The sequence below is a fragment of the Passer domesticus genome, chromosome 1, assembly GCF_036417665.1.
Source record: "Passer domesticus isolate bPasDom1 chromosome 1, bPasDom1.hap1, whole genome shotgun sequence".
In the NCBI taxonomy this organism is placed as follows: domain Eukaryota; kingdom Metazoa; phylum Chordata; class Aves; order Passeriformes; family Passeridae; genus Passer; species Passer domesticus.
The window spans coordinates 8,143,078-8,168,218 of record NC_087474.1 but is presented as its reverse complement, the minus strand read 5'-3'; the positions used below and the strand labels follow the sequence as shown (position 1 = coordinate 8,168,218).

Below are 25,141 nucleotides of genomic sequence, written 5' to 3'. Positions count from 1 at the left end.
ACAGGCTGAGCAGGCAGGCAGGACATGACTGAATAGCCTCCGTTGCAGAAGGAAAGCACCTTGAGATGTGGAAGGACTCCCACTGGCCAGGGGCTTTAGTCTCCCCTGAAAGCTGCCATTCCCCAGCGAGTTCAGGGCTCTGAGCAGGGACACTCATCATCCCTCATGGGAATGCTGCACTGCCAACAGGCAGCTGCTACACCCAGCTCCCACAAATCCTCACTGGTGTGCCAGGAGGACTGCAGCACAGAGCTGAGAGGGAGGATTGGCCCTGCACAGGCCAGATTTGTGTGAGGATTATGAATAACTGGCACTTTGAATTTAGGGGGAAAAAAGACATCTGTTTTTCTTTTTTTAGCTAGAGACTACAAAACCAATACCAGATAGTGCTCCAGGACTTAGGTCTGCCCTTGTACTGTGACACAGGTTTGCTCCTCAGCCATCTTCACCCTTAAATTCACCAGGTACCCACAATGAGGGTGAAGGTGGTAGGCAGCAACTCTGGGATCCTGAACCAGAGCAGAGAAGCTGCCCTGGCATGGTGTGAAGTGGCTCAGGAATAGAAGGGGATGGAAGGCAGACTGTCTCCAGCAAAGTTTGAAGCCATCTGGGGGATTTTATTGCCATATGGGTTAGCACCGTGTCCATGCCAGAGATGCAGAATCACCTCCTGGCCCGCAGTCCAGCCTTCTTTTCACTGTGTTTCAGCCAAAAATGTCACTCTTATTCAACCTTTTGGTGAAGGATAGGGGAGCATGTTCCACTCACTTTGTGCCCAAGCTGAGCCAATGAAGGAGCTTTTGTGCAGTGACAGAATAAGCAGCTCCTGGTGTGAGAGGGGACAAAGGTGTGAGGTTTTCCATTCACACTGTGGTCCCTCCTGACCCCAAAGGCTCTGGGACCAGACAGCAGCCCTCGAGCAGAAGAGGGCTGAACAATGGTCTGAACAATGGTCTGCCCTCTTACAGCACCAAACACTGAGGAAGGAGAGATCAGCACCAAGGAAGCTGAACAGGGATTTCTTTCCCTGCCTCATCTCAGCGTGAGATATGCTGACAATGGCATCATTTTGCAAATGACAAGATCTTCTTCCCCTAGAGACAGGGGCATAAATTCATTAGCCAAACAAAGGGCTCAGAGGTAAATCATGATAGGCCTGGCAATCTGATTTAAAAAAAAATGTTTCCTTATTAAAATAAAAATTGAAAGCTTTATTATTGTTATTTTAAAACCCTGTCTGCCCCACTCAAAGGCCAGCAGGTAAAGGATATGGTACAGATATTTTTGTTGGCTCTGGGAAAAAGAGAGCTATGGACAGAGGGGACAGGACAGGTTTGCACTTTTCACCTGGCTGGTCTGGAGACTTTATTGCTCCTATTCCTTAAGTTCCTTCATGTCTGCCAGGCTACAATAATCCAGTCTGCTTTCCTTTCATATTTGCTTTAACATCAGAAGCTCTGCTGTCTCTGAACATCTTCTGGCACTTGAAGGGCAAACAAATGATTTTGTAATGCCTTGCTAACTTTCTCTCTGATATTTTTTTTTCCTAAGCTTTGTTTATTTTTGGAAATGACCAGTTGCAGCTAATTGGACTGTGCCTATCAGTTTTGACTGCAATTTTGTGTTGGTTCCTCTGCTAACACAGTATTTTCTCTCTATGGACCATACCTTGCAACAGATGTTTATCTGTGCAACTATCTCTGGAGCTGATTTAGAGAGATATACATCTCTCACAGATCTAGACATAAATAAACAACAGCAGAAAAAAAATAAAAGAACAAGGAGAATAAATAAGAGCACAGCTATGTGGACAGCCAACAGATGGATAAATGTCCCTCCAGACATTTGTGCTGGATAAAATAGCATCACAGCACTCCTACCAGGCACATGTTCACTTACTCATGGTTGGACATCTGTAATTTTTGGTGTAGGAGACATCCAGCCCTTTGCTATCACATTGGTTGTGCTGGGATCTGGGAGTCATTCTGGATTTGCTGGCATCCCCACACCTGGCTGGCAGCAGTGCCTCTCCCTCCAGCCCCCTCCAGTGATTCCACCAACACAAGGTGGTTCTAACTGGTAGGAAACTGAAAATCTGATAGGAGGGTAAAAGCTGGGAAAGTCATGGGTTGAGATAAAGACATTTTAAGTGGTAAAGCAAAAGCCACTCCATGTGCAAAGCAAATTAAAGAATTCATTTACCACTTCCCATGGGCAGGCAGGTGTTCAGCCATTCCCAGGAAAGCAGGACTCCGTCACGCATAGCAGTGACTTGGGAAGAAAAACACCATCACTCCAAATGCTCTCCACTCCCTCCTTTCCCCCTCTTTATGTTCTGAGCATGATGCCATATGGTGTGGGACACCCCTTGGCCCAGATGGGGTCAGCTGTCCTGGCTGTGTTTCCTTCCAATTTCTTGTGCACCTCCAGCCACCTTTGCTGGCAGGGTGATATGAGAAGCAGAAAAGGCTTTGGCTCTGTGTTTGGCCCTGCTCAGTAACAACAAAACCAGCTCTAGATTATCAAAGCTGTTTTCAGCACAAATTAAAAAAAAAAAACCTCATACTATAAACTGTAAAGAAAATTAACTCTATCCCAGACAAAACCAGCACAGTGATACACCTTACACCATCCTCCCTCTAACTCATTGCCTGACAGATGCATTTATTGGCATTTTTATTGATTTCCTTCTTTTTCTGAACATTTAAGAGAAGGTTTGGGTCTCACTACAGTACTCACTGCCTCTGGAGCAGGCAGGACCAAGGGCTTTATTATTCCACATCCAATCCTGACACTGCCTCGTCCCACAGAAGGGTGGTTAAGGGTTCTATCCCTACACAGCCATTCCACATAAGAGGGCAGGTTTGGGACTCTGAACTCTTCTGTCCCACCAGCTTCTGCCTGGGCCCACATCCCACATGGTTCAGTCACCAGGGCAGTCCTTTCCATGTTTACTGGACAGCCTGGGCTTGCACTTCCTTTGCAGCCAACACTTGGAAAGTCACCCCTGCTGGCTCCAGGGAGCAAAGTCTTCCCCCTGCAGCACAGGGAAGGAAGCACTTTTAATAGGGCTGACAGGACACTGCCCTGACAGTGGATTGCCCCATCTCCAAAGACAATCCTTCTCCTTCCCTGGCTGTTCTGTGGTAGGTGTTCTCACCAGCTTCTGCCTGGGTATTAATTAGCAGCCTGAAGTTATTTGTCCATCAGTAGTTAAATGCTGGGCCCTGTGACAAAGCCAACCTGCTCCTATGGAGGCAGATGGAGCTGAGATCTCACCTGCAGCATTTAACCCAGACATCAAATTTTGTGGGAACACTGCTCCTGTCTCAGAGGGAGGTGAGCCTGGGCATGTCCCTGCCAAACCCCTGACCAGGTCATATTGGCTTGGCCAGCCTCAGTCCCTCCCCAGGGAGTGCAGGAGCGAGGCAAGCTGCACTGCTGGTTATTAGAGGGGGAGAATGAATAATTTTCACAGGTTCAGTTAGGAGATTTCAGACAAATTGCTGAGACATATCAAGTGTACGTGATGGAAGACTAAAAGGTGAAACTCTGAAAACATGAAATTATTCTTGCTCTTAGCTCCCCTGGGCCTTATCCAGAAAATGCTTAACTTGGCTTTTCCACAGAGCACTATTCAGGAACGATGTTCACAGCGTGTTGTATAGAGCTGGGTCTTTATTTTATCCATCTGCATTTTCCCCTCTAATTTATTGACTTCTCCAGTTCTGATGATTAGGTCAGGCAGTGTCACATGCTTCAAGTACTGAGGCCAATTAACACTCTTTCTGGGTGACCAGGATTGCTGATCGATTAAGCTGCTCCATCCCACTGAGATTCCTTGCTGTTGCAAAGGCAGGCACACGGTCACATAAAATACATTGAAATAGAATTAATGAAAAGGCAGGCCTGAATGACAGCCAAGATGGGTTTTTTATTTTATTTATGGAAGGAACCTAAGGAGGGGTTTATTGGACTCCTCTTCCCAGCAGTTGCAAAGAAAAAACAACTGTTATTAAAAGAAAGCTTTCTGGGGAGAGGGGAAGGAAAATGGATAGAACCAGCTAAAATAATCTCTGAACAAAATAACCCTGTTCCTTCCAGAAAATAGTGAAAGTGGGAAATCATAGCAATAATAAAATTGAGGCTTTTTCTAAAAGATACACACATTTAGCATACTCCCATCTACCCAGGAAAGATGTATTTTTAAACAAAATTCAAAAGCTGTGTAGCTCATGTTCCTCAGATTTTTTACATATCCAAATGAAAATGAAATAACTGGGCACAGCAAGATACATGTCCTTGAAGGGCTGTGCTATCAATACTTTTTTTTGGACAGAAAACATTCCAGTTTGCATGATGTTAAGAGGGGCAAGAGTTTGCTGGGTATCCTTGCACTAGGTAATGAGGGTGGGGAAGAAATGGAGAGGGGATTTTGCTGCTGGACATGACTCTCTGCCCACATGGCACAGTCTGAAAGTGGATCAGGCCAGCCTGATCTAGCACCAGGGACACCCCTTGGACATTGATTCAATTTTTTTCTAACTCCCAGACAGAATAGCTTAAAAAGCAATCCACATCACTGCATAAAAAGCAAATTCTGATCATGTTCTCTGACTGAATACATCAGAAGAGCACTGGGCATTTGCAGAACTAACACTTCAATGCAAGTGAAACTTGAATGAATAGCAGCAGTAACTACCAGCCCGCATCAGAATCACTGGCTTGTCAAACAGTCTGGGTTGGAAAGAGCCTTTAAAAGCCCATCCCTACTGCAGTAAGCAGGGATAACTTCAACTAGATCAGGTAGCTCTGAAAGCCTGTACAACCCAATCTTTAATGTTTCCAGGCATGGGGCATCTACCACATCTCTGAGCAGCCTGTGCCAGTGTTTCTCTACACTTACCATAAAAAAATTCTTCCTTATATCAAATATAAATCTACCTTTGTTTTTTAAAATCATTACCTCTTGTCCTGTCTCTGCAAACCCTGATAAACCTCTCTCCTCATCCTTCTTATACACCCCTTTAGGTACTGAAAGGAACTCTTAAATCCTCCTGAAGTTTTCTCTCCTCCAGGCTGAGCAACCTCAGCTCTCTCATCCTGTCTTTGTAGGAGAGGTGCTCCAACCCTCTGATCATTTTTGTGGCCTCCTCTGGACTGACTCCAACAGGTCCATGTCTTTCCAAGGCTGGGGACCCCCAAACTGGACACAGCACCCCAGGGGGAATCTCACAAGAGCAGAGTCGAGGTATTTACCCAGGGGCAGCCAGGATGATGTCCCAGCTCAGCTTAGCACCCTCCAGACCAGGCACAAACCCACCACAAGCTTTCTCCAAAGAGTAAAACCTTACTGCACAAGAGGCATGAAAGATGGAAGGAGGCAAATTATTGCCTTAGTTGAAGGTAATATAGAAACCCTGAAGAGGTTCCTGGGCTGATAGACTGGCTTTGTGTGGCAGAACATCTTTCTGTGGGACAAGATCCTGTTTCTAGTCTTGACCCCTCCTCCTGGAATTTTCATGCATGGCAAATCCTGTCTCAGCCTGGCTGAAGATCTGACAAGCTGTGCATATGCAGAATATCCTGTTAGCATCACTAAAGGTTTGGACACAACAGACCCACACAGGACATTGTGAAAATGGGATTGCACTCTCTCCAAACCTTCTCTTGGGTATGTGCATGATTTCCCCTGTGATCTGTACATTCTGGCTCCTTGGGCTGGATGGTCTCTAATGCCAGTCAATTCATCAGCTTTCTGCAAAAAGAGAGTAATTTTGGAAAGCTGAAACATGGTCTTAATTAACACGCTATTGTGGTTAATCTGTTTTACCAATCCCTTAATGCAGAGAATCAATAGTTACAGACATCAAAGTTGATGAGTTTCCTCACAGGAAAAGAAAAATCTATAAAACATAGATGGTTACACTTCTCAAAGCTGCAAATTAAAAACAATGAGTTTCACTAAACCTTACACCAAGGTGAAAGTTGCTGATATTTTAAATAAGCCTACAGCTGGCTCCTGGGCCAAAATTATTGCACAGCCCTTTGAGCAGCAGGAAGACTGGGACAACTGCCTTCAGAACCTTCCTAGCTTGAATGGCACCTCAGTACATGACTTGGTGGATTGGATTTGCAAAAGTAATATTTTTCTTAGTACATGCCAACCAAATGGCTGTGGTATTGATCTAAATACAACAAATCTTCCAGACTTGTTGAGAAAATTTACCAGGCACAGTATTAAATGGTCTTACAGGAGTACAGTTATTGATGAAGACCAAGTGTGAATAATAAGATACTTAACTGCCAAAAAATTTCTATGTCACGGAGTATAATATTGTTTAGTTTCAAAGTATGCAAGAAAATTGTATCTTTGCAACAATTTTTCATCTTCTTTAATGTTCTACAGACTGAAAAAACCACAGAGACCTGGCTAAATTCCACCTGCCCAGGAGGAGTGGAAACCCAGCCATTAGGGGCAAGAGCTTTGTCCATCTTTGCAGTTGGTTGTTATGGTCCAGCTAAGATAAATAGCTCTCAAATTCATCATCTGTATAGCTCTCAAATTCATCATCTTGCCTCTGGCAGATATGGTCACATTACTTAGTGAAATGTTTTTTAATGTTTTCTCATAACAGATTTTATGCAAAAAAAAATTTCTCCCAACCTTCACAAAATATGCAGGAGTTGAGGGTTACTATCTGTGTCTAATCACATATAATTTTACATTTACAATTTATTTAAATATTTCACTCTTTATTTCTTCTACAAAAAGGTTAAAACAATACCCATACTCCACAGACAATCTGAATATTGGAGCATTTCCTGTATGGAGGAGTTGTAGTTCTGGATCTGGGGAGACAAAGAAGCTATTGAAAAGAAACTTGTTGTTTCAGTGCTAAAGTTTTGCTGCATTCCTTGTAACCTCCCTGTGCTAAAAGGCATTTCCATTAGGTACTTACAGCTTAGAAAAGAAGACTTCATCTGGTAGGGGTTTTTTTATGGGTATTCAGTGGGACACAAGGAGATTTATGGTGACTTTCCTTGAATATTTGGCAGTGGCATGAATCCCTTTTGGTGTGAAATCACAAGATCAGAGCACATTTACCATAAATATCTGGGTTGTAGCAAGCAGAGATTTTTCATACATTAGATACATCTCACATAGAAATACTGAAATTTTCTAGCCTTTAAAGATTTTATATTTTCCTTGGAGAATAAATTTTACAGAGCTGCCTAAAAGCTAACCAAGAACTGAGTACAGAGCACTGGGTAAGTGTAGTAGTCAATCCCTGCTCAGAAGAGCTTGTGCAATTTCAAATACCTTGTTTAAGCCTGGTTTTTTTTCAGCTGTTGCTGTTTGAACATGGCTTTCAGTGAGGAAGCTAAGCAAACAGGTACCTTGTCTGTAAAGGAACAGCAGTTTTGAGGGTCTCAGAACCTCTGGGCAAATAGCAGAGTTCATGGTTGGAATTGTTGCTGCTGCCCCTGGGGCATTCAAGTAACAAAGTTTTTGGTGCCTGACTGCCTGGAAGGTGCTCAGGGTGAGGGAAGTGCAGCACCACAAATCCAGGTATCAAAGCAGACCCCTCTTTGCACATCTGTTATGGCAGCTTCTGTGTCAGAAACATTCTCTCCCAATTTTCTAGTGAATCCTGGCTGCTCTCAGCCTGAGTTGGTGATTTTTCAGCTTTTTTCATATTTCAGATTTTTTCACTGGGAGTAGGATCTTCCCAGTGTGGTCAGTTTAACTGGACTCATATAAACACTGGTTTTGGTGAATTTCCAGCCTGGTGTGCCTAGATCCACAATGATATTTCCTACGCTCCCACCAAGACTGATGTCATCATGACAGCATCTGAACAGGGAGTCCCAATGGTCTAGCTCAAGGGACTGTGCAGTCACTGGGGGAATTACAGATGTTCAAAGTGAAAAAAAAAAAAAAAAGACAAAAAAATAAAAAGAGTTAAGTACCATTCCTCCTGGCACTAAGCAACAAAATTCCCAAAGGATCTGTGTAAAGCATCCCTCCTAATACCCATCTCTTCATCTGATTAAAACCCATTCTTTGTTTAAAAATAAATCTTGAATCCTTTCAGTTTTCTAAAAATATTCACACTTTTAGCTGAGATGCTGCTAATTGGTGACAACTTTGTATTCTGAATCTTACTCATTTCTCATCAAATCTAAGAGTCAGGCTTCACTGATTCTTTATGCTGGTGTTAAAAGCTTTACACACTGCATGCACCTTCCCTGCTTTATGAAAAACAGAGCTTGTTTGGGGTTTTTCCCCTTAATGTGCATGAAATTTTGAAGGTCATCTTCTCCTAAGGCTTCTGACCTGCCTTACTATTACAGTTTTCATACATTTCTATTCTCTTTCTCTGGCATCCCCTTTCTGACAACTGAGAGTCTTTTTAAGGTCTGCTGGTAAAACAAAGTCACGTCCATGAATAATTGAGCCCAAATCCAGTGCTATAATCTATGTGGACAGGATGCAGATCCATTAATTCCATTAGGAGTCTGTGTGTAGGACAATCCTGTGAACAAACCCAGGGAAATCAATGATTTCTGGTGAGTTAAATTCATTGACAGGAAGGAGACTTGCATATGGAATGGAAGTGACAGCACATATAGGATAAGATCCTGGCACTGTCCATGGCAGGGATGGGAGTTTTGAGTCAGTAGTTTAGATTCCACACATGGCTTGCTGTTTTCCTCCCTCCAAGTTTTACAGACATGCAATTATTTGCACAAGTAGGACAGCACTGGCAAATTCAATAAGGCAAGTTTTTGATAAAGGTCTTCGGCTAATTTAGTGCCAGACTTGGAAAAAAAATATATAGCCTTAGGTTGTTGAGATTAATGAAGTGCATTTTGGAGGTGTCCTGAACTGGATGCATTAGCAAATAAGCCATGAAAGCACCAGCAGACAAATCAAGCAAAATGCTTGACTTAGGGACTCCAGCAACTAAAGAGCTCACTGAGGAGCCAGAAGTAAATAAAGTCACAGTAAAATAGGGATGCAATGGGCTTCTAATTGCTCTGGGCTGAGCAGATATAGAGCACCCGACATGAAAAGAGAGAGAAAATGGGAAATCCCTCTAGAAGGTGCCAGGCTGACGTTGCCCCTGTACAGTAGAGCAAGCCATCTCTTATTATCACTTCCATCTCTCATGCTGGGTTTTTTAGTGTGATAAAGAATTAGGTTTAGCAAATTAGGTAAGGGAAAGGGAATTTGGAAATGACATCCCCAGTGATTGATGATACTAATAAGTGTTGTGTCAAGGAGATCCCCTTCCCCCATCACACAGGGCACATCCTCACACAGCCTTGCACACTGCCTGAGCACAAACGTCACTGCACTCCACATAACTGAGCTATTTAGAGGGGGAATAAAAAATGTACACAACAATATTTATGCATGCAAAGTCTGGGCAATGCTGCTAAGTATACACACACTATTCAGCCAAGTAGAAGAACGCAAAGAGGACACAATTTATATGCACAGAAATATGTATATTTTAAAAATCCCCCTGCGTACATATCTCCCTTTGCAAAAAGATAATGGAACCAAACCATGACAGATGATTGTTAATCTTGCACTGCAGGAAACTCCAGCTCAGTTCCCTGGTTTTGCTTCATTTGAGGCAAAATTCGAACCATTCCCCTGAGGGGAAGGTGTTCTGCAGAGGAAATTTTTTTGCTTGAGCATGTTCATTCAAACAGGGAGAGCTGGCAGGAGGGTTATAGTAGGATGTGGGAGAGGAGTCATATTTCTCTGCATCAAATGATTCAGAGCAAAATTTGAACCTGCCTGTCACACATCAGTTCTTTAACCAGCAAGCTGGAGGGGCCTGCCAGGGTGGCAAGACTGGCAGAGGTAAAAATGAATATAAGGCCATATTTGTCCCTAGGCTGTCCACCGGGTGAACCACAGCTCATTTAATCATCTTCCCAGGGTTTCAAAGGTACTGGATAGTGAAGTGAGGAAATTCTGCATTTGGGGATCTTTAAGTCTTGTTTCAGCTTGAGCTGGAACAATTTGCATATTCTCAGCTATGGACAGCACCTGTATCCAGGAACTTTGAATAAACACAGGAGTGTGTGGAAGATTAATAATATTTTTGTGACTGCAATAGCACCCAGCTGACAGATTTGGGTGCTGAAGGATACCTAAATTCCATTTGAAGAGCTGGACCTCTGTTGCTATGGTGATGAGAACTGTATAAAAAGCTACGCAGAATGGAATAAAATATTGTATTTAAACAGACCCATGGAGATCTACAAGTTTATTTCTTTTTTAGGTTTCTCACTCCTGCACACTGCTGTGTGCCTGCTATAGCTGCAATTTCCTTCTTCAGTTTGACAGTGGGATTAGGTGACATGGAGTGCACTCTGTGCTCCCCGTGCAGCTGCCAGCCTAGACAGTCACAGACCTGGAGTACACCAAAAACTGGGAATGCTACTTTTGCCCACTCTACAGGAATGTGTTCATCACATAGGAAGCATGTGGTGAGTGTTAGAGGGTATTTGAAAGATGTGTGTGTGTGGGTGTGTGTGTGGACAGCAGACTTCTTTGTTGCAGACTAAACTGGGGGCTATCACCACATCTGCAAGCCTAAGACTTCAGTATTGCTCGCTCTGAAACACAGTAACAGTAAAATTAATGCTGACTTCTCTCCTCGAGGTATTTCCTTCTCTCTCCCCAGCATTTTATTCCAGAGCACAACCACTGTCAAGAGATAGAAGGGGCCCCACACACATTCTCACTCCTTGGTCTCTGTGAGAATCATTTTAGAGCATAGAAAGACTTTGTTCTGCTGTCAGCTGAAGCAGTTTTTCACCACTCCAGCAAGCAGAGTTTCCTTCCAGCAGGCTCCTTCTGAAGTTATTCCTAACTCTTCACATCACGATGAGAAACTCACAGTCAGCCCATTCCATGTAATGGCACATCTCAGATTGCTATAGCATATGGATACAATTCCTTCAATTTTCTGGTGCATTGGTTTTTAGAGCAAAACTTTTGCTCTCCTTTCTTTGTGTTCTAGTCTCCTGCTCTGACTTAGTCTCACTTGAGAAGTCTGGAACTGCATTTCAGCTACAAAATGTGCTAAAAATCTTCTAGATCACAGAATCACAGAAATGCTGGTTGCAATGGACATCTGGAGATCTCTAGTCTCCATCATTCTGCTCATAACACAAGGGACCAGCCTGTGGCTTTTTGTAGGTGAGATATGCAAATTTCAAAATATGGAGGTTGAACAACATTTCTGGTGAGCTCTTCCTCTGTTGTGCCTCCTGCTAAAATCTTTTCCTAATGTTCAGACTGAAACTCCAAATCTCATTTTGTACATTCTTATAGTGCCTGGAACTACTAAGAAGGGCTTGAGTCTTCTGTCTTTGCAGCTGCCCATCAAGTCCTTTTAGTTACAAATGTGTCCCTTAGCCTTGTCTCCACAAAGGCAGGACAGACTCAACTCTCTTGGCCTCTTCTTGTGAGCTGTGAGCTCCCAGCTTTGTGCCATTTTGGTAGTCCTCCATTACACCTGCTGCAGTTTCTTCCTATCCTTCTTCAGCTGGAGCCCAAATCAGACACAAAATCCTAGCTGGGATTTCATGAGAGTCCAGCGCTCTGTTCACTGCCAGCTATCAGCCAGACATCAAACCACTGATTTCTCCCCATCTCTTCATGAAATCAAGGGGCACCTAAAAATCTGCAGGCATCACAGCCTCGAGCACCAGTGCTCCTGAGGCGATTTGTGTTGTATTTTCAGCTGTGCCCAGAAGTTTCTCAGTTTTAACAGATCTGAGCAGTTCAACATTCATCTAAGACATGACTCCTGTTGGTACCCACAAATGAGGCATCTGCCTTGCATGCAGGGGAGCCTAAGCCTGTGATCAAGGAGCAAAAGACCAGATGATTCACAGAAATAACCAGCAAAGTCTACTGTGACAACCCACTGCCAGTCTGCTGTCAGTGACCCTACAGATCTTCTCTTTTCCAGTATACTGGCTGCCTGTGACATTTTTTCTTCATCCAACATTCAAATTAGAGTGATCAGAGGCTGACCCACAGAGTCTAGTTCATCACGAACTTTTTCTTACTGATTGCATAAATAATCACAGGAAGGAAAGTGCCCTTTACATCAGTACACAGTTGCATAAGCTTTTGTAAGAACATAAGGAGGAGTATGTTGAGTGGTAAAGGCATGCTTGAATTGTCTTATTTATCTTGTAAGTCTAAAGGCCTGTCATCTGCAAAGTGACAAAGCTGTCTGTTTAACCTAGACTCATCTCCATTTTCTAACCTACTAATGCATTTGGAGTGCATGGGTAAACAACAGTATTTAACACTGATGTTCTTTGGGATACTCTTTTTCTCTGGGTTCTGAGAGATTTTGTATATTTTGCATCTTTTTTTTTCTTTGTGGGATTAATGGCAGAACCATGGGCAAATTCAAGGGATTAGGATGGGATTCTTTCTTAAACAAAAGAAATGTGCAAAAGCAAAGGAATAGGCAACCTGCTATGCAAATCAAAACTATGAGGTTAAGTACAATATAGACACGGAATTGCCTGGAGGAATACGATGAAAAGAGGCACAGATCTGTGAAAACTTGACAAGGATAAGGTTATCAGCTTCCTGCATTCAACAAAATATGAAGACTGTACTGTGAGGTCAGACTGATGGAAAAATCTGCCTTTTGTGTGACCCACCTCATCTTTGGTCTTCAAGGAGAGATGGACAAATGCAGCACAGAGGTTGCTTCATCTCGGTTAGTGAAATTTCTGAATAAATTCTCTCCATTTCATCCAAGTGACGTGTCTTTCCAACAGATGATTGAAGGTCATAGGAAGGAAGATTGGAGACTCTGTTTGGTTATGCAGTTGGGGTAGCAAATAGAGAAAATGAGTCACAAGCTCTAATATTAAACATAGATGTCTTTCCATTTCCCAGAAAGTGGTCTTTATATGCAGGCTCTGCAGCCACTCAGCCAGCTGGCACAGGAGCCCGAGACACCTTCTGAGCATTCTTTCATGTCACTGTGGCAGAATTTTCCTCTGTTCCCTTCTTTTTTGGCACAGCTATGGAGCCTGCTTGTGGCTGGGCAGTCCCTTCAAGCTTCAGATCTGTGCTCAGCATCACAGCTGGGCCCTGCTGCTACCAGAGCTAATTAGAGTCCTGCAGGTCCCTGCCTTCATGAAGATGTTTTTGTTGTTTTGTACCAAGTACCCCATTCCCTGGCTACTGGCACTTATCCTGCTTTCAGCACTGAGCCCTAAAGCTCTAAGAAACCAGAGAAGCCAGATTCTCAGTACAATAATTAGGCTGAAACACAGAAGAAAAGCAATCCATTTTCTCCTGTCACAGCTAGCATCACGTCTTAGGTCCTCTCTCCCACTCCCCTCCCAGATTGCTGTGTGGTGTGTGTAATGGTAGCATGCCCTAATTAATGCATGCCAGATAGGGAGCTGTGCTGGAAGGCTTGTGAGGTGGATCTTACAGAGGAATGACACTTGTTCACCTCTAAGGGGGAAGTTTCACAGTCAGGGAAGGCAAGCTCACAGCTCACTTCTCTGTGAGTGAAATGAGGGTACAGCCCCAATCCCTGCACATCCCCCTGCTGCTGGCAGTGCTGGCCCACCATGTCCCTCACACAAGTTCAGCTAGGACACTAAACATCCATTTCTGCTTTTCTTCCTGTATGTTAATGGTTTTTTTTCTCTGTAGTGATACAGACTGGTTGCTACAGGGTCCAAAGAACAGAGTAAATGCAAGGGAAGCAGTTAGACCACAGGATCTACATAGGAGGACATAACACTTTTGCAGACTGTGAACTGAAGGCTGAGCTGCCTGACAAAACCTTATTCTAAGTACCTGGGCTGTCACTGATTAGGGGAAAACAAATTAAAACCAACTCTGGTCTTAACCTACTCTTGGGAATATTTAGCCTTAAAAACTTGCACGTACTAAGCAAAGATCAGCCCGAGAGAGATGCTGTACCTCTCCATAAAGTATTTGTGGCATTCTCTTAAGGGTGCTACACTTATAGCTTATGTCAAGAAAATCATAGACTCATCACAGAATCAAAGGATAATCTGGGTTGGGAAGGACTTTAAAGACCATCTAGTTGCAAATCCCTGCTCTAGGCTGGGATACCTCTCACTAGACCTGATTGCCCAGATCTTCATCCAAAATGGCCTGAAACACTTCCAGGGATGGGAAATTAATACTGACTTTTGCATCCTGAGCACAGGTAACATCAGTAAAAGACTAGCAAGGAAAGAGTAGCTCTTTATTTCTTGTGTAAAATGTGGAGCCTTCAGATATGCAGTGAATGTCTTAAAGAGGGAATGCTGTGGCAATGGTAACACAAGAGACATTTTCTTATGCAGGTATACAGATCAGTCTGATGACAACTATCTGGTTAGGTATGGAACAAATCCCATTCTCAAAGAGGCAAAAGTGAAACACTGTTTTACTGACCAACTTCAGTGATAGTTGCCAAGGGTTACATTCATGCAACATCCAGAATTAGGCCCTTTGCGCTTAATTTCCAGGCAAAAACCTTTTTGAATAATGAAAATATGTGAATATGGATTGCATACTGTGCTGAAGCCTCTGGGGCTTGATTCACTGGGGTGCTGGAGGTGTCTAACTGCTGGTCTGTGTGCTAACTTCCAAACCAGCCATCTTCCAGACCTCCTTGGTACCTAAATTATATAGATACCGTGGCTCTCCTCCTGTACAGAAATCCCTGTGGCACCTGAATTTCAACTACTGCTGCTCCCTATCTCAGGCTCACAAATCAAACATTTCCCTGCTTGCTGTGCTCACGGGACCTGAGCTATTCCATGCTGCAATAAAAACATACATATTCATTAAGGCACAGGGAGCAAGAAGCTGTAAAGAGTTGATTCTGCAGCCTTGAGGGTTGGATCCTTACCTGCACTGGAGGAGAGGCAGGGCTGGCTGCCCCAGTCTGTACATACTGAGTTGCAAATGCAAAGGAAAGGGCTTCTATTACATTGAGAATAATTTGTGGGATTGACTGAGACAGCCACATCCTATCTCAGTCCGTGCCCCACTGGCAGAAAGTTCCCATAAAGAGGGGAGATCTGGCTGTGAGTTTCTGTCCCAAAACACACAAAGCAGGGATTTTCTCAGGGATACTCAGAAGAGCTGGGGTTTGCCTGTGTAGCAGGGAGGAGTGTTTGGCTGTGTTTTGTGAGAAGATGCAGGGATATGGAGGAAAATGATGGCTTCAGGATTTGGTACTCTGGGAAAGAGAGAAAATTTGTCAGTGAAACAGATGTCAAGCACCTCAGAGTCATAAAACTGCTCATCAAGGTCTATCTGTGCAAGCACAGTGCCATAGTACCTGGAAAAACTGACCAGTGGAAACTTTGGTATTTAGGGAATTAAACATTTCCTGCTTAAATAAATTTTAATTAAAGGGAAGAGAAGAGAGCTTAAAAATTTACATTTAAACTTAGAGCATAAAATGGCTGTTAATATCCTGATTTGTCCTTGTAAATCCGGCCCCAAAGCTTTTACTCACTTTTTCTATTTTAAGTTAGTATTTTTAACAACTTGTTCCTTCTCTACCAAATTTTCTAAAAATAGCAAGGATAATAATATGGGTGGAAAAACCACAAAATCCAAAGACCCTAAGGGGCAGAGCCAAGAGCACACAAATGATCACCCTCTCCCCTGAGTGCATGGCAGGCAGTTATCAGCGCCAGCCTAATTCCCTGTCTCCACTCTTGTGATATCAGCAAAACAAAAGGGGCCGAGCAAATCCCTGGTGTCACTCCAAGGAAGCTCAGGCTACCTCAGGCCTGGGTTTAGCAGAGTGATGTATGCTAATGTGCAGGCATCTCCCCTGTGCATCTGCACCTGGCCTCGGGTCCACACCAACTATCTGTCCCTCGCTGCATTTCTCTACTTCTGTTTTGGATTCCTGTGAAATATATTCTTGCCTCTTTTGTTTAACCTTTGTCTTCCAGTTTTTGTCTGCCTTGTGAGTTTTGCCTAATTAGGAACCTTTCAGATTCCCTTGTGGCCTCGAGTTTTCTCATGCAGAATTTGGAATTAGTGTATTATTTTGTGGCTAGTTTTCAGGGCCAGGTTCACGCTTTTAAAGTGCTAAAATAACAATTAACAATACTTTGCACTTCCATACAATTTTTTTTTCCTCTGGGGATCTGAAAGCACTTTATAATTAGCAATTAATTAAGATTCAGCATTATGAGGAGAGGAATGTATAGGGACACATTTCTGCTGTAGGAATGCAGCCATTTCTGGGGTAGCTAGTAATAGCTAGTTTAAGAGAGTTACTACAACATAGTCAATACCAGACAGCAGTTTTTAGACTGTAAAATAAAAAACCAATGCCATACCCAGCTGAATTTGCAAAAGAGATAGAACCAGAATGAAACTAGAGAAGTTAATTTTGACTACAATGTCAAAGTCAAGACCCCTCTCACCCATGGCCAGAAGTGCTGCTCCATGTCCTGCACAGAACCAACCAGCCCTGATAACTGACTCAAACTGGGCCTTCAGGCTCCCACACGTGCTGCTGGGACTCAGATTTGATCCTAAATCCAGAGGAAATAGTGCCACCTACTGAGCCAGCACCCCACCAAGGACCAGTGCAGAGGGTGAATTCCTGTAATGAGTGATACCCACACCCAATATGTAAAATCCAGCGTATTTTCTAAGTGATGTACATACAATACATATACAGATAGACAGGCAGAGAGTGGCACAGTCCATATGCCAGAAAAGATGCAAATTTGGGCTTGTGTGATTATATAACTGTTTTATGACAGCAAGGAGAAAAGACCTGAGCGTGGACTGAAGCACCAGCTGGGAGCTGTGTACTTTGAGGCCCCACAGTAAGTAGCAGTCATGTCTTGCCTTTGCTTCCACAGCCTTCAGCATATTAATGAAGGAAAGAGTGTTTATTATTTTCAACACTCCTCCTCCCTACAAGGATAGTATTAATGATGTAAGGAAGTAAACAACTCACTGAGCCACAAAGCTCTAACAGTTATTAATTTCTGAGGAGCTATCCTCACACCAATCTAGGAACTGGAACATTGAAGAATGGTGTGAATAAATATGAACACAGACACATGCTGGTTTACAAATATCAGACACTGGTCCAGTTTGTCAAAACTGCTCCTTTTCAACAGTTTCATATTTGGAGGATGACAGCTAAATCCACACAGGTTTAGCCTCAGCTTTGCCCACACTCTGCTGCAGTGGCTGCTGCAGGCAGCGTGGTTGAGGCTACTGATCCTAAAGCAACCCAAGCAAAGACCAACAGGCACCTGCCCCCTCCCTCAGCTTCCATATGAGCCAGGACTTCTCACACCACCAGGGTCATGCAGCCATCTCTCCACTGGTGTGGCTGCACCTTGCTGGGGCAGAGCTGCTGGTGGAGTTCAGAGTGACTGGATAAAACTAGGAGAAAGCCATGGCAAAACTTGTGCATGCCTGAGGACTGACCATGCATGGTTTCCCCCTGCTTGCTGTCTCTTACATGTGACTCTTAACAGCTTGGCTGTACCCTGGGGTGGCTTGGAAAGAAGAGTTGGTGATTGCTCCCATCCAGGATACAGTAAATCAGGGCTGGAGATCTGGGAAATGGGAGAACATTTCTTCCTGTATCAGGGGAAAGCTGAGAGCTAAATAATTCTTATCTTAAATCAGTGCTCTAACTGCTGCCACATAGTTCACAACATAACAAATGGCACCATCCAGTACTAGAATTCTGTCTTTATAGAAAGGGGGGATTTCAAAGAAGGGAGCAGAATTCAAAGGCATGAAGACAATAATATTTCCAGTGAGTTCCCTCTTCTTTCCTCACACATCACAAATATGGGACATGGGAGCAACCTCTGGAAGTCTTTATGGTTGCTTATGCCTTTGCATTGACTACAATCTAAAAAACCAAAAAATCTAAAAAGATTTAGGTAGCTGTATCCGTCTCTTTTTCCTTCTGCTCAGGCCCCTAAAATTTCAACCATACACTCAGGCTAGACCAGCTGGATTCAGGTCTCTTTCGTAGATTCATAAAATCACAGAATAGTTTGGATTAGAAGGGACCTTTAAAGTTCATCTAATCCAACCCACATGGAATGAGAAAGGATATCTTCCACTAAATCAGGTTGCTCAGAGCCCTGTCAGCATTCCTATTTCCAGGGATGGGGCCTCTACCACCTTTCCAGGCAGTAGTGCTCATTACTCCTTTGTGGTACCTCTTCAGGACTTTTTGTGCAGTGTCAGGAGGTCTAGACCTCAGAGAACTCTGCAAAATCCAGGCAAAATCTGCAATTCAGGATCAGCTCTCAGTAGAGCTTAAGAGTGCAAAGTCAGCTCAAGGCTGATCCTTACTACAGGTAAAATTCAATTCTGCAAAACCAAAAAAAATATGTAGAGGAAGACTGTGGAAAAAGCTGGGAGACACCAGTTTGGGGGAAGATTGCATTTCTAAGTTGTCTCTGAGCTATCTGCCTGAAAACTTTGTGAGTGGGAATGGGAGATCAGGTGAGAAGGGGAAGGCACAAGCCTGGGAAGGAGAACCAGACTTGCTTCTTTAGTTGATGCTGAGGAGGAAGAAACAGATTAGTAATCATTGTCTGTGACAGTATCTGCCATCATCTGTGCAAGAGAGACTGGCCAGGCAGGGACTGGGGACCAGGAACTGGGGACCAGGGACTGGAAGGGCTTTGCCACGTGCCTTGTCCAAGCAAGGCAGTCTGCCAGCCACTGCTACCTCAGGGAACCACCATCTCTGCCTGTCTGCAAAGGCAGTGCTGGAGGAATGAAGACAGAGCAGTAAGTTTCTGTCTTGGAGCACATTCTTCCCCCAAAGCTCTATGTTACTGCAGGGACTCATCTTGCTGGAGTCTTTTAGAGACAGAGGATCCTCGTCAGGAAGCTCTGCTGCACACCATGGCATCTGTCTCTTCTTTTCAACCACCTCTGTCTGAGGTCACTTATCGACCTGCTGGGAAAGGAATTCAATTTTTCTGAAAGGGAGTAGTTTCATTTTCCTATATAAGAATCCACATTTGATTGCAAGCTGTTTGTAACATGGTACTGATCAGAGAGACCCTAATCCTCACCTTGGGTATGTGTTCACCACAGGAACAAACAAAAACAGTGATTGCATTAGTTACCCACTCAGCAAACCTGGCTGCCATTTAAGGATGCTGCTTCTTGGTGTCCCTCTGCAGAGCACCGTCCTCAAAAATGAACATAATTTCAAATAATCATTTCAGTTTCAGGTTGCTCAAAGCCAGGCACTTGTAAGGGCAGGCTGTCAACCTTCCTGCACCAATTAATGTATTGATAAAGCTTCTGGAGTAGTGACATTAATAGCATTATCTTACAAAGATACCTGCGGGTAATATCAACACAATTACTATTGAATCTGAAGTGGGGAAACTGGTGAGCCTGCCTTAACAGAATTACCAAGATACATTGAATTATTTCTACCAATATGGAAACTTATATAAGAACAAAGCACTGAGCGAGACGTATTTGTCTTTGTTGAGCAAAGCTGAAGCACAGATGTTCCCCAGGCCATTCTGGACTATGCTAGTGATATATTCAGAGCTCTGGATGTTTCAAGTAAATACATCTTTAGCCACACTCCTTCCACTGTTTCTACTGCTTTTGCTTAAAGGAACAGACCCTTAAAGCAAAGGGTTACTCAGCTACAAAAGGTGATTTATATCTGCAGCACCACAGGGGAGGAGGCTTAGCCCCAAGGTGGGATGTCAGAAGAAGGAGCTCTTACTGAGGTACGGGTGGGCACAAGGCATTCATCCACTTTCACTCATGTAGCTAAACCCAGTGACCAACAACCTTTGGACTTACTCCAGCCAGTGCAGAGATGTTGGCTTCAGGGTGAGGAGAGTGGGGGATGTGATCAGACAGGCACAGTCACAGGGCATTCAGTGAAAACAAAGGAAAGGATGCTGGATGAGAGAGAGTTGGGATATGTCCATCTTAGCCCTATATAGCAAATGCCTCTACTCTCTAAATTTGAGCATGCCCTTATAAAATCTTAATGTGCCCTAGCCATGATCTGTCCCTTTTTCACTTAACCCATGTATGTATTCATACAAATATATAATTTTAATATATAATAAGTGACCCATTGAAGAAACAAAGGAGCAAACACCACACAGGGTAAGCAATCCTACTCAGAGACATTGCTTTCCCTGTTTCACTTGCTTTGGTAGATTGCTATGTTGTGCAGAGATATCTCCTCACTGTTTCCTCTTAATTATCCTTAATTCTATTAAACAGACAAACATCAACTGCAAATAATGCATGCTTAATTATGCAGTGTTGGTGGTTGATACTGTATTATCACCAGCTTTTCTTTTCATATTTTGGCAACACTCAAATGAAACTGCTACAATATGCTTAAATAGCCTCTCTCAGAGTGATGGTCATGAATCCACTGCATGCACAGTAACCTCACCTCTGCCCACAGAAGAGCAGCAGGGATGGTGAAAGGGAGCAGTTTCCATCCCAAACCAGCTTCCAGATGCCCTTGCTCGATATGGATCTGATGGCAGCAGGCTAGCAAATGGTTGCCAGGCGACCCCAGAGAGAGGCAGGAAGCACCACCATGCAACACAAAACAATCATTTTCAAAATAAAGCAAAAATTCTCTGGGTTTTGTCATCATTATTATTTGTAATCGCTTCTGAGGATGGAGAAGGCTTGTCAGACCAGATGGGACCAGAATATATAATGAAGGACACAGTACATTGCACAGGAACCAGAGGTAGCTGAGAGCAATAGGGCCCCAGGACTGTCACTATTGCATTAGGGACAAACAAAACCACAGGGACACCAGGAAAAGATGCATCTATTTTCACAATGACATCGCAAAGATGCCATATGACAGACAGCATTTTTAATCACTAAATAATCATCTGGTACAGACACTCTTTACCTGTCATGGTAGACTTGGTCTGGGCCTCCAAGGGTCTAAGATCTTCCTGGGTTTGGCTCTATGTGTCATATTTGCCACAGAATCTGTAATTCAAACCACAAATAATTTGTTTTCTATGTTGAATATTTCCAGGAACAAGGTATAAAAAACTTGGCAAAGTGGGTTTGGTTTTTTTTTTTTGTTAGATGCTTTACTTTGCTTTCTTGTCTCTTCCACCTATATACTGCAGAAGTGGTACATTTTCCTACTCTTACACAACAGCTTAAATAGATCCATGAGGCACCTCCCCATTTCAAAGGACACAAAACACCTGAGCCATGGCCCTGTGCCAGCATCCAGGTTATGAGAAGAGCCGAACCAACTCCTAGTGGGCCCAAAGGAGGGTTTGGAAGTATTTATATAGAAAAGTCCTTTTGTGGTGAATTGGTCAAACCATTTCAAGTAGATTTATCCTCATGCTAATTTATAGGAGTCCTGCTTGAAGACACTGCATTTGCCCAGAATGAGGCTATCAAGAGGATCTGGCCCTTGATAAGTATACACCATTGGAAACATAACAAACCAGGTGCAGCTCTCCTTCCAGACCCCTCCTAAATACTTGAAATGGGTTGGGTGAATAGGTCCCAAGCCAGTCCTGGCCCTGCTTGAAATGGGAGTTTGGACTGGGTAGTGTCCCAAGGCCCTTTTGGGCAGTGACAAGGCAGTGACAAGGAGGAAACCTGGGCACTGGGAAGCCCCTCTAGAGCTGCTGAAGCATCCTAAATTCATATTGGCAGAAGTGCAAGGAGTAGAAATTGCTTTCTTTGCTGACCAAATCAGTCAAGCACTTGAAACACCTTCAGGGTGCAGAAGCAGCTCCTGCATTCACATGGCTGAGTCACACAGGCCAGAGACAGCCTTGTGCCAATGTGGGATTGGCACAAAAGCTGAATAATGAAGAGATGTTTACGCTGCTGCTGCTGCTGTTGCTGCTGCCTTTACTCAGGGACTGGTTTCATCCTTGCAGGCTCTCAGGCAGTCACCATTCATGCACAGGTGCAACCATAAAGGGGCCAAATGTGGAAGGCAGGGTGTGACTAAGCCCAAAAATGAGCGACACAAATGCATTATTCATGCAGAAAGCTTACAATGCTCCACAATTCCTTTCTTCAGAGCAGATCACTCCACTATCAACGTCAGCTACACGATTCTTCATTTCTGACACCTGCCTTTGTTCCTTTTCTGCCTCAGAAGCGAGGTGACCTGGGTGTTTGCCTGAAATGGTTGCTCAGGACAATTTTTCCAGCAATGCTGAGTAACAGTCAGGGACATTTAGGGGGTAGAAGCGACAAAAGTGACGACAGGGTCCTGCCCTCTTATGCTGTCTGCTCCTCTGAGTACAGGAATCTGCCTGATGTCAGGAACTTTGCTAAAGAAATATATTAGAGGAAAAGAAGGGTTTAACAAGGAGAGAGGAAGAGGAGTCCAGAGAAAGCAAAGTGGAAGGTGAGGATGGGAAGAGAGTGAAACTTCCAATCAACATTAAAAAAAAAAAAGATGGAAAGTTGACTATGTTGTTGAAAATAATAGGGGTTTTAACAGTTAAAAGGTTTTAAAAGGTCATTATGCATTTAGCAGCAAAAGAGCAATATGAATTTCTAAGCAGCAACATCTGGAAGATCAAAAGAAATCATACTTCAATCAACATGAAAATCTCTGCTCATTACACACAATCATATTTAGTTATTAATAGACACAGGCTAGACACTGACATTTTACACATTTCATCCTATGATGCGCCAGGGACACTTCTGGCATTTAGTTTATCATTTTCATCAGTGTCATGGAAAGAGTGACCGATACGACCCCAAAAAATCTCACACTGTCAGTCATCGTAAGTGAATTTATCAACACATACAAAATCAGAACCCACATGAGAGTTTTAACTGTTTGCATACTAAATTACTTCATTCTTCACGCTTCAAAAAAAAAATCAGTTTTGCATAATAAATAATGATAAGGGCCAGTGGACAATTATATAGGTGGAAACAGTATGCAAAATACTTGGAATTCAAATTTGACGTGTGAATATACCCAGAAGTTGTTTAAGTAATCAGCTCAGCAGCTGTATTAGCCATTGTTAGAGCTTAATACAAAAGCTCTTCAGCTTATATTAAAAGCAGCCCAACTTAAACTGCAGTTGGCACATGTCCTATTAGTATTTTTGTTTTGTTAGACAGCTTCCAATAGATTCAGATGTGCAATTAGGTCAATATTAAAATTAAATTGTCTGTTGTTTTAAATCAGAATACAAAGAGGTCTTTGGGAGGAAGGAGCCAGTCCAAAAATAATGTTGACTCCAACATGAGCACAAAAACAAAGTGCTGTAAGCCAGCCTAAATCTGTACCTTGTGGTGTGAGAGGGGAGGCTCTTAGCTGAGAATCGTTTGCTAAACTGGCACATTCGATTTCATGACTGATTTTTGTGTGTAATAATTGCATTAAAAAAATAATGAGAGTAGGTTTCTTTCTAGTTTTAGCAATCACTATGGCAAACATGCTGAGACGCTTCAGACAGAAATGTGATTTTACTTCTAATGACAATTATTTTTGGACTGAATTGTAATTTAGTTTGTTAATTAGATCTGTCACTGCATTTTCTAACTCGGTTATTGCATCCTTTGATGATTTTACTAGAATTATACTTCTATTTCTGCCACTTTGCATTCTATGCTTTAATAATTCTTCAGACAAGTATGCTAGGCAGTTGATTACATTTTGTGGCAGCAGTAATGTAAACCCTCTCCTGTGTTACATTGATTCAAAAATCATGCTGGTCACTGAACCAACGCATGAAGCCAATGCTGCTCTGAGGGAGTGAACTGTTCAGAGGAATTCAGCCAGGGACAGATTGTGGACATGCTTTATTAGTCATTAAATGGATATAAACAGTTACGAGGAATTGTAAATGTAAACAAGATTTTTTTTAAAATACCCTGAATGTTCTAAAACTCATTTAGTTATCAGCAAAATGAGATCTTATCTACTAAATTATTTCAGGGCAAGCTAGCATAGGTTTATAATATATTAATGAACTGACAGATTTTTAAAGATCTTGCCATTTCAACAACTTTAGAAAATTGATTGTTTTTATGCAAGGTCTGGCTTTTTATTCACCCAGAACTGTGGGTGTAGTTAGAAATTCACTTTTGGAATAAAGACAATATGATCAAAATAGTCACATCCAAAAAACCTCCAGCACTCCCAAACTACTGATTCCTCCCAGCCTCCCTGTGTACCCAGACATCTGCCAGTCAGGTGCTGTGTGACGTGGATTACAAGACAAAATCCTGCTGCTGAAAATACCCACCACTAAACATAGCTGGTGGCAGTGAGTAGCCCACTGGACTATGCTGGCTGCAATTCCTCTGTCTGCCCTGCACAGGAGACAGCTCGGAGCTGCCCTGCAGCCCAGGCAGAGCAGGCAACGATCACAGTCTCCCTCTTCTCTTTGCTTGCTCAAAGGAGAAACATTTGCTCTGTTTCTTTTCCTGGACATAAGCTGCTTCTGTTGTCTCTCTTTCAAGAGAGGGATCACAGAGCCAAAATTCCAGAAATTACCTAGTTCTGCCTGACATGTCCTTACTCAGTTCTGTCCCACTCCTAAAAGAATGCATTTGATAGAAGATTTTTATTTAACACATTCAGGGATATTTTCAATGCCAATTTAAGAAAATATTCATGCTTACTGTACAGCTGGATTTTTTCAAAGTAGATTTGCAGCCTCTAGCAAGACATCCTGTGAATCCAGTATTTGGTTTGGCTATAGGGGTGCTGTGAATTTCCCAGCAGTGACTTACCAGAATTCCAGGACACAGGGACCAGCTGATCACTTCCCAACAGTCTTCTTCCCACATTTCATTTAATTTGTCCAAGTGGGCTCAATTTTCAATCCACTAAGCAACAGCACAGGGTAAAAATATTTGTAATTCTAATAGATGATTTGTAATTTTTTCTTAACCTCCACGGATTTCTTTTCACTTCTTGAAATGTTGGGCTGCAGAACAGAAATGGATATTGCTTTAAAAGGTTCTATAAGCCTGGAAAATGGAGCAATACTCACATACCAGGCTGGTGGTCAGAAAGGTCTTGCTGGGGTATGAAGATAA

At 43.0% G+C, this 25,141-nt stretch overlaps 2 long non-coding RNA genes across 3 annotated transcripts in view; one reads left to right on the top strand and one right to left on the bottom strand.

Moving 5' to 3' along the window:
• Positions 1-265: 265 nt before the first annotated feature.
• The window catches only part of LOC135278731 (uncharacterized), a 42,212-nt gene continuing 17,336 nt past the window's right edge, over positions 266-25,141 (bottom strand). The window contains exons 4-9 of one of the 2 annotated variants that reach the window (XR_010346172.1): positions 24,833-25,029; positions 20,994-21,076; positions 20,514-20,614; positions 12,721-12,875; positions 5,665-5,758; positions 266-3,844 (exon numbers count right to left, since the gene is read on the bottom strand). This is a non-coding gene — a long non-coding RNA (uncharacterized LOC135278731). Of the gene's footprint in view, positions 12,876-20,513; positions 20,615-20,993; positions 21,077-24,832; positions 25,030-25,141 lie in introns of both variants that reach the window. The other variant, XR_010346160.1, reaches the window with a different exon arrangement.
• The window catches only part of LOC135278779 (uncharacterized), a 29,728-nt gene continuing 14,971 nt past the window's right edge, over positions 10,385-25,141 (top strand). The window contains exon 1 of the long non-coding RNA XR_010346200.1: positions 10,385-10,515. This is a non-coding gene — a long non-coding RNA (uncharacterized LOC135278779). The remainder of the gene's footprint in view (positions 10,516-25,141) is intronic.